Genomic DNA, 10209 nt, shown 5'->3' on the forward strand with positions numbered 1-10209 from the left:
CAGGATGGTCTCGATCTCCTGACCTCGTGATCCACCCTCCTCGGCCTCCCAAAGTGCTGGGATTACAGGCGTGAGCCACCGCGCCCGGCCAATTTTATAATTTTCACAAGTAAAGAGACAGCTTTCAAGAGCCGTCACAGTGGTCTGTGGGATCACACTGATGAATGAACAGAAAAGTAAGATTCATGACTTAAGCATTCATGACGGAGGGTTAGGAAGGGGGGCTTGTTCTTGAGGTCACAGCCTCTGGAGCAGGGACAGAGAGTCACCATCACCCAGAAGGACAGAAATCTAAGTGACTGATTGAATCATTGTTGGCCTGGCTGCATAGATGGCCCTTACCCATCTTCACCTATGTAACATTTACCGTGTATCTTTTCCCTCAAGGTGAAGCAAAGACAAACTCTCTAAAGCGTGTAGGTGTGTGTCTGTGTATATCTATGTCTATATATGTATCTTTCCTGTATGTATACCTATGTCTATATATGTATCTTACCTGTGTGTGTATCTACGTCTATATATATGTATTGCCTGTGTGTATGTCTGTGTGTGTCTGTGTTTTTATGCACAGATTGCTTGCCCACTCTGTTCCCTACCACCCTCATCACCAAACCCCCTAATTTGAGACCTTCCCCTCAATATCCACATGGACCTGCAAATCAGTTCTCTCAATTAGGAGAGAGGTCACTAACGTCAAAGGAAACCCCCTATTAGCTACCTTTCTTACTCATCAGGATTTCAAGAATTCTTAATTATGGTTACTCAATAGAAGATAAGTGCTGTAATCCATAATAGTATAAAATTAATGGTCTATCTATTCACGTTTGGAAGTAATAACAAGAAATAAACATTTATTTTCTTTCTTTTTTTTTTTTTTTGACAGAGTCTTGCTGTGTCACCCATACTGGAGTGCAATGGAGCAATCTTGGCTCACTGCTGCAAACTCTGCCTCCTGGGTTCGTGCAATTCTCCTGCCTCAGCCTCCCAAGTAGCTGGGATTACAGATGTGCGTCACCATGCCCAGATGATTTTTGTATTTTTAGTAGAGACGGGGTTTCACCATGTTGGTCAGGCTGGTCTCGAACTCCTGATCTCAAGTGATCCACCCACTTTGGCCTCCCAAAATGCTGCTGGGATGAGCCACCGCTCCTGGCCAACATTTCTTTTTCTTTTTTTTTTTTTTTTTCCTTCTCTTTTTTTTCAGACATAGCCTTGCTCTGTCTTGTCCAGGCTGGAGTGCAGTGGTGCGATCTCGGCTCACTGCATCCTCTGCCTCCCCGGTTCAAGCAGTTCTCCTGTCTCAGCCACACGAGTACCTGGGATTACAGACGTGTGCCACCACACCCAGCTAATTTTAAATTTTTAGTAGAGATGGGGTTTCACCATTTTGGCCAGGCTGGTCTCGAACTCCTGACCTCAGATGATCCACCCTCCTAGGCCTCCCAAAGTGCCAGGACTGCAGGTGTGAGCCACCGCGTAAGACCAACATTTCTTATCTATATAGCAGGGAGTTAAAAGATACTGCCTCAATTGGATGGATCAATAAACAGATATCTACAGAAATTATATAAGGTAACTAATAACGTGTTTGGATATAACTGTAGTTGTATATATTTTATCATCTTCGTCTGATGTTAAGGAAATTGCACATGTATACATGTATAGCACCAGGGCCTAATGTTCTCTTTTTTTTTTGAGACGGAGTCTTGCACTGTTGTCTGGGCTGGAGTGCCATGGCACGATCTCAGCTTACTGCAACCTCCGCCTCCCAGGTTCAAGCAATTCTCCTGCCTCAGCCTCCCAAGTAGCTGGGATTACAGGTGCCTGCCACCATGCCCAGCAAATTTTTTGTATTTTTAGTAGAGATGGGGTTTCACAGTATTGGTCAGGCTGGTCTCGAACTCCTGACATCATGATCTGCCTGCCTCGGCTTCCCAAAGTGCTGGATTATAGGTGCAAGCAACCGCGCCTTTTTTTTTTTTTTTTTTTTTTTTTTTGAGACAGAGTCTCGCCCTGTTGCCCAGGCTGGAGTGCAGTAGAGCGATCTCAGCTCACTGCAACCTCTGCTTCCCTGGTTCAAGCAATTTTCCTGCCTCAGCCTCCTGAGTAGCTGAGATTACAGGTGCATGCCACCACGCCCAGCTAATTTTTGTATTTTTGGTAGATACAGAGTTTCACCATATTGGTCAGGCTGGTCTTGAACTTCTGATCTTGTGATCTGCCCGCCTCAGCCTCCCAAAGTGCTGGGATTGCAGGCGTGAGCCACTGCGCCGGGCCACCAGGGCCTAATCTTGTTTGTATAGTGTCTCTAATTCCTTCATTTTGACCACAGCTCTTAGGCACCCTGTATATAGTAATTGTCTATGAGAGGGAGAGTTTGGGAAATGATAGCCTTGTCAAGTTCCCTCTTACATTGTACTAAGGTTGGTCTGTGTGATGATTCCTGTACAGAGAATTGATGGTATGTAACTTCTTGGAGAAGTTCGAAAGACTCTGTGGCTTTCATCTTACTCTCTCCCTCTTTCGTCTGTCATCCTGGGGTGAGGAAGCCATGCTGTGAGTAGCCCTAGCAAGCCCTCATAGTGGGAAAGTGAGCCTGCCAAGAAGAAAGTGAGTTTGGAGCAGATTCTTCATTCCCCAGTAGGCCACTGAAATATCTTGTAAACTCAAGAATCAGAAGTGGCCGGGCGCAGTGGCTCACGCCTGTAATTCCAGCACTTTGGGAGGCTGAGGCCGGCAGATCACTATAGGTCAGGAGTTTGAGACCAGCCTGGCCAACATGCTGAAACTCCATCTCTACTAAAAATACAATTTTTTTTTTGCTCTTATTGCCCAGGCTAGAGTGCAGTAGTGCAACATCGGCTCACTGCAACCTCCGCCTTCTGGTTTCAAGCGATTCTCCTGCCTCAGCCTCCCAAGTCGCTGGGCTTACAGGTGCCCGCCACCATGCCCAGCTAATTTTTTTGTATTTTTGGTAGAGACGGACTTTTACCATGTTGGTCAGGCTGGTCTCGAACTACTGACCTCGTGATCCACCCGCCTCAGCCTCCCAACGTGCTGGGATTACAGGCATGAGCCACCGTGCCCGGCCCTTAAAAATACAAAAATTAGCCAGGCATGGTGGCACACGCCTGTAATTCCGGTTACCTGGGAGGCTGAGGTAGGAGAATCGTTTGAACCTGGGAGGCGTAGGTTGCAGTGAGCCAAGATTGTGCCACTGCACTCCAGCCTGGGCAACAAAAGCAAAACTCTGATCTCAACAAAAATAAAAAATAAAAAATAAAAATAAAGCCACAACCATTAAGCCACTCTGCTCTGATTCATGACCCAGAAACTGTGGGAGAAATGTTTCTGGGTAGGTAATTTGTTACATGGCAATAATTAATACATGTTAAACTATATTTGAAGAATCTTATTGTGGTAAGAAATAGCCTAAGCCAAGGCCTTGTGAAAATTGTTGATCTGGCTGGCTACCAAGCAACAGTTGTGATGTCATCAGGATTAGAACCCTCACTTAACAGGGTCTTGCCAACTGTCTGATGGTAAGTCCCAGATACGAAGGCACTTGTCAGGTGAGCACAACTACTTCTGCTTTCTTCTTTACTTCTCCAAATAGGGTGAATAACTAAGAGATTCCCAAGCCAAATTTGGCTCTTGGTATTCCTTAAGTCAACTAACATATTTTAAATGTGAGTTTCTAATGGTTACTGTCAATTAAGAGCAAATTGCCCCCGTTTCAATCCCCGAACTTATCCCTTTTGGTTTTGAAGCCTCTACCTGAGTGTAGTGTACAAAATAGACGTTGCTAAGGGTTTTTTGTTTGTAACAATTTTTATATAGGGTCACAAAATTGTCAGGTATGAGATTGAGGCATATCTTGAATTTTATTAAAGTGAAACACTTTACAGTAATCAACATTTAATACATGTATAAAATATTTCAACTGAAAATATCAGGAGCCATATTTTAAAAAGTACTTAGTATTGGCCGAGTGCGGGGGCTCACACCTGTAATCCCAGTACTTTGGGAGGCGAAGGCGGGTGGATCACGAGGTCCGGAGATCAAGACCACCCTGGCTAACACGGTGAAACCCTGTCTCTACTAAAAATACAAAAAATTAACCAGGTTTGGTGGCATGTGCCTGTAATCCCAGCTATTCGGGAGGCTGAGGCAGGAGAATCGCTTGAACCCGGGAGGTGGAGATTGCAGTGAGCCAAGATCGCACCACTGCACTTCAGCCCGGGGTACAGAGCGAGACTCCATCTAAAAATAAATAAGCCGGGCGCGGCGGCTCACGCCTGTAATCCCAGCACTTTGGGAGGCTGAGGCGGGCGGATCACGAGGTCAGGAGATCGTGACCGTCCTGGCTAACGCCGTGAAACCCCGTCTCTACTAAAAAAAATACAAACAAATTAGCCTGGCTTGGCAGCGGGTGCCTGTAGTCCCAGCTACTCAGGAGGCTGAGGCAGGAGAATGGTGTGAACCCAGGAGGCGGAGCTTGCAGTGAGCCGAGATTGCGCCACTGCACTCCAGCCTGGGCGACAGAGCGAGACTCCGTCTCAAAAATAAAATAAAATAAAAATAAAAACAAACAAATAAAAAGTGCTATTATTTAGTGCCTCTAATTCTCCATTAAATATGAGCTATGTAACATAGACATAGAGCAGTTTTAGCTAACATTGTTTTTAAGATCCCTTGGACTAAATTGTGAAATACTGCACTGTTTTAAAGTACTGTAAAAATTCTTTTGGAATTCCCTGAATATGCTTTATTTTTATGCTCATATTCTCATAACCCTCAATTCCTCACCCCCAATAGTAGATTTTATTTCTGCAATTATTCAAAAGCCATTTATACTAGAGTAGGTGCTCAAATTATACAAAATTATACATTTTTTTTTGAGACACCATGCTTCGGGAAACTTGTCATTCTTACTCAAGTTTTTAAAATAATTTTTATTATCAGAGAAGATACAGTATGCATATATACATTTTTCTGACATTTAACCCCCCTAAAGAAAAACTTCATCAATAGGATAAAGTTTCCCTCCACTATTGACTTACCAGTTTAGCATATGTTACTAATATTCCAGGTCTTTTTATAGTAATGTGTATACATCTTTTTCTATTCATTTATATAAGTATATACCACAATAAAACAGTATTGTTTTAAGGGTTTTTTGTGTAAAATAATTACTTCCAAAAAAAAAAAAGAATTGCTGCCTGGGCACGGTGGCTCACGCCTGTAATCCCAGCACTTTGGGAGTGAGGCCGAGGTGGGCGGATCATTTGAGGTCAGCAGTTGGAGACCAGCCTGGCCAACACAGTGAAACCCCGTCTCTACTAAGAATACAAAAATTTGTCGGGAGGCTGAGGCAGGACAATCGCTTGAACCCGGGAGGTGTAGGTTGCAGAGAGCCGAGATCACGCCACTGCACTCCAGTCTGGGCGAGAGTGAGACTGTCTCAAAAAAAAAAAAAAAAATTACTAATACCTCTTTTTCTGTAACTTTTAAAATCCACTCCCAAATATGTCTTGGGGGAACTTCCTATGTCAGTATAGCATGTTAGCCCATAACTGGATTCTGCACTAATGGTAAATCCAGCTATTTCCCCCAGCGGAATGGGAATTGTGTCCAACATTTCAAACATCTTGAAAAGTATCAACTGTACGCAATGTAATGTTTACAGCGAATTCTGCCACTACTCGCTGATTTTAAACAAATTACCCTGTGTCTCAGTTTATTTGTAAATGATATTTTACCACCTAATTTACAGGGCTGTAGTGAGGATTTACATCAACTGACAGACTGATGGCAAGCTCTTAGCGAGTGCTGTACCTAATACCATTATTTGCTCTGATCCTTTAGTTTTGGCTCCTAGGAGACTTGATTCTGGCTGACGTGCTGCGACTGTCATCTTTTAGATCAGAGTAACTCTGAGTCTGGTGGGGGTGTCTTCCCCCGACACCCCTTATACCCCCGCTTTAAGGTGAGAGAATCTTCTGTCGGTGCTGGCGTTCAACGGCTAACGGAGGTGAGCTGGACACACGTTCCCCAACACCCTCCTCCTGGCCCGCGACCTAGATCCCCACCCCGGTCCCCACCGTCACATTGGGGGCCCGGTCCCCCGCGGGGAGGTCGATGGCAGGCGGCGCAGCCACAGCCCCGGCCACGGGGCCTGCCACTTTGAACTCGCGGACCTCAAAACTCATCCGCCGGACAGCCAATCGCGCCTCGCTCCTTGCCCACAGCCATTGCCGTCCACTCCGGAAGTAGCCCTTCTCCAGACGGAAGACCCCCCCCCACGCGCACGCCGCAGCGTGGGGGCGGAGCCTGTCGCAGACCCCACCCCTTCTTTCCGGCGGGGCAGGCGGGGCGGGTCCCTGGCGGGAGCATCTATGACGCATGATCTCTGGTGGGCTAGTTTTGGGGCCGCGGCCTGCGGAGCGCGGGTGAGAGGATGGTTGATCGCTGGGCTCAAAGCTGACTGCGCCCACGTGGACCGCGGCTTCGCTCCGGGCCGCTCCCCGTGCTGTCCACGAGGAAACCTAAAGTCTGTGTTGACCCATGAAACTTGATCTCGGTCTTTCTCCCCTCCTCAGAGTTTACCAGCTGAGTTTCCTGACTTTTATATTCATTAACACTAACATATATAGAAATATAAATAAAATACAGTGTACTTGTATATGTAAGTTGCGGAACAACACATAAGATAATGTATTCCGTGAGACAATAAAAATATAAACTCCAAATAATAGGTATTTTCTGAGGGGACTTTGTGCGTATTAAATATATATGTATGTATACATATTTGTGTTTGTAAATATATAATACATATACATATACGTGTATGTATGCAGAAAATATATATTTATGGGTACGTATTTATCCATCTAAACATATTAAATCTATTTTTAGGCTGGGTGTGGTGGCTCACACTTGTAATCTCAGCACTTCAGGAGGCAAAGGCGGAGAATGGCTTGAATCCAGGAGTTCAAGACCAGCCAGGACAACATGAGGAGACTGCGTCTCAATTTTTATTTATTTATTTATTTATTTTATTTTATTTTATTTTATTTTATTTTATTTGAGACGGAGTCTTGCTCTGTCCCCCAGGCTGGAGTGCAGTGGCACGATCTCGGCTCACTGCAAGCTCTGCCTCCTGGGTTTACGCCATTCTCCTGCCTCAGGCTCCTGAGTAGCTGAGACTACAGGCGCCCGCCACCTCGCCCGGCTAGTTTTTTGTATTTTTAGTAGAGACGGGGTTTCACCGTGTTAGCCAGGATGGTCTCGATCTCCTGACCTTGTGATCCACCCATCTCAGCCTCCCAAAGTGCTGGGATTACAGGCTTGAGCCACCGCGCCCGGCCTATTTTTTTATTTTATTTGAGACGGAGTCTTGCTCTGTCCCCCAGGCTGGAGTGCAGTGGCACGATCTCGGCTCACTGCAAGCTCCGCCTCCTGGGTTTACGCCATTCTCCTGCCTCAGGCTCCTGAGTAGCTGAGACTACAGGCGCCCGCCACCTCGCCCGGCTAGTTTTTTGTATTTTTAGTAGAGACGGGTTTCACCGTGTTAGCCAGGATGGTCTCGATCTCCTGACCTTGTGATCCACCCATCTCAGCCTCCCAAAGTGCTGGGATTACAGGCTTGAGCCACCGCGCCCGGCCTATTGATTTATTTTTGAGACTCAGTCTTGCTCTGTCGCCCAGGCTGGAGTCCAGTGGCATGATCTTGGCTCACTGCCACCTCTGCCTCCCGCATTCAAGCAATTCTCCTGCCTCAGCCTCCCTCCTAAGCTGGGACCGCAGGTGCACGCTGCCACACCCGGCTAATTTTTTTGTATTTGAGTACACATGGGCTTTCACCGTGTTGCCCAGGCTGGTCGCGAACTGGCACCAGTTCTGAGCTCACACCAATCCTGAGCTCAGGCAATCGGCCGCCTCGACCTCCCAAAGTGCTGGGATTACAGGTGTGAGCCACTGCGCCTGTGTCTCTATTAAATTATATATATAATTTATTTATTTTTATTTTATTTTATTTTGAGATGGAGTCTCAGCTCACTGCAACCTCTGCCTCTCGGGTTCTAGCCGATTCTCCTGCCTCAACCTCCCGTGTAGCTGGAATTACAGGCAGGTGCCACCGCACCTGGCTGATTTTTGTATTTTCAGTAGAGGCAGGGTTTCACCATGTTGGTCAGGCTGGTCAACTCCTGACCTCAGGTGATCCAACCACCTCGGCCTTCTAAAGTGCTGGGGTTACAGGCGTGAGCCACCGTGCCCAGCTTATTTATTCATTTATTTATTTTGAGATACAGTCTAGCGCTGTGGCCCAGGCTGGAGTGCAGTGGTACTATCTTGGCTCAGTGCAACTTCTGCCTCCCAGGTTCAAGCAATTCTCCTGCCTCAGTCTCTCAAGTAGCTGGAATTACAGGTACGTGCCACCATGCCCGGCTAATTTTTGTATTTTTAGTAAAGATGGGGTTTTGCCATGTCAGCCAGGCTGGTCTCGAACTCCTGACCTCAAGTGATCTGCCCACATCGGCCTCCCAAAGTGCTGGGATTACAGGCATGAGCCACCACACCTAGCTTTAAATACATATATATGTATGTATACATATATATACACACACACGCATATATATATATACTCACAAACCCCAATAAATATGTATAACACCAGAATATATAAATATATAGTATATTGAGATATGTATACACACACACACACACACACACACACACACACTCATGCCTCCACAGGAAATACATAGTATCTTGTGGCGTTTATGTTTTTATTGTCTTCCAGTACCTTGTTTTAGGAGCTCTCCATCTTAGAGCATGTAAATTCCTCTTTGTTTTTTCCCCTTGCTTCCTCAATCTGCATATTCTGCATATTCAGAGCCGTTAGGGGAGAAGTTAGAACGCAACCGGACATATTCTAGGGTCTCTATCAAAGGTAGATTTGTACTGATCCCTAACCTAGTTAACCTCCTGCCCCATTTTTCTAACCTTAAAGTGGCTGAGGGTAGCTCCCAAGCTGGTGGTGTAGGTCGTCCGGTTGTGTGATGTTAAGTTATATACATCACACAAAGAGGGGTTTCGTTTTGTTTGTTTTGAGACAGAGTCTCACTCTGTCACCCAAGGCTGGAGTGCAGTGGTGTAATCTAGGCTCACCGCAACCTTCGCCTTCTGGGTTCAAGCGATTCTCCTGCTTCAGCCTCCTGAGTAGCTGGGATTACAGGCAAACGCCACCATGCCCAGCTAATTTTTGTATTTTTGTTAGAGACGGGGTTTCACCATGTTGACCAGGCTGGTCTTGAACTCTTGACCTCAGGAGATCCGCCCACCTGGGCCTCCCAAAGTGCTGGGATTACGGGTGTGAGCCACCACGCCCAGCCCCGAAGAGGGTTTTGATCTATTGTAGGTTTCCAGTAACTTTTAGTCCTTGTTGGTGTCAATATTTTCTCTTGCTAATGCTGATGTTTTCATTTTTGCCCTAGGAGGCTTGACTCAACCTGTGGGACACTAAAGGACATCACTCTGAGCCTGAGGGAGGGGCTGTCCTTTGGTTTCCCTCTTTTGTCCAGCCTTCCCCAGGATATTTTTCGAAGCTGAGTTAGCCACTAGGCACTCCACATCACTGCCCGCATCACCGCGGGAGGCATCTGCTGTTGCATCTGCGATTCACAAGGCCTGCACCATTCTCCATCGCACCTGGCTCTTTGCCGCAGATATTTCTCAGGTCTCTTTAATGCCCTGCTACACTCCTCACCTGATATCACAAGGACTCTTTTTTTTTTTTTTGAGATGGAGTCTCACTCTGTCACCCAGCCTGGAGTGCAGTGGCAGAATTTCAGCTCACCACAACCTCCACCTCCCGGGTTCAAGCGAGTCTCCTGCCTCAGCCTCCTGAGTAGCTGGAACTACAGATGCATGTCATCACACCTGGCTAATTTTTATGTTTTTAGTATAGATGGGGTTTCACCATGTTGGTCAAGCTGGTCTTGAACTCGTAAAATGGAAATCTAGTTTAATCTTCCTCCTAGTGTTGCACATAGTTAGCGAGTTAACATGTATAATTCACACAGATTATATAGAAGAGAGACCTGGTGTATAATAGTGTCACAATAACAAGTACTATTACTATATATGTAATATATACATATGCATATATATATATATATATATTTTTTTTTTTTTTTGAGACAG

This window comes from Mandrillus leucophaeus, unplaced genomic scaffold, assembly GCF_000951045.1.
Source record: "Mandrillus leucophaeus isolate KB7577 unplaced genomic scaffold, Mleu.le_1.0 Scaffold521, whole genome shotgun sequence".
Lineage (NCBI taxonomy): Eukaryota > Metazoa > Chordata > Mammalia > Primates > Cercopithecidae > Mandrillus > Mandrillus leucophaeus.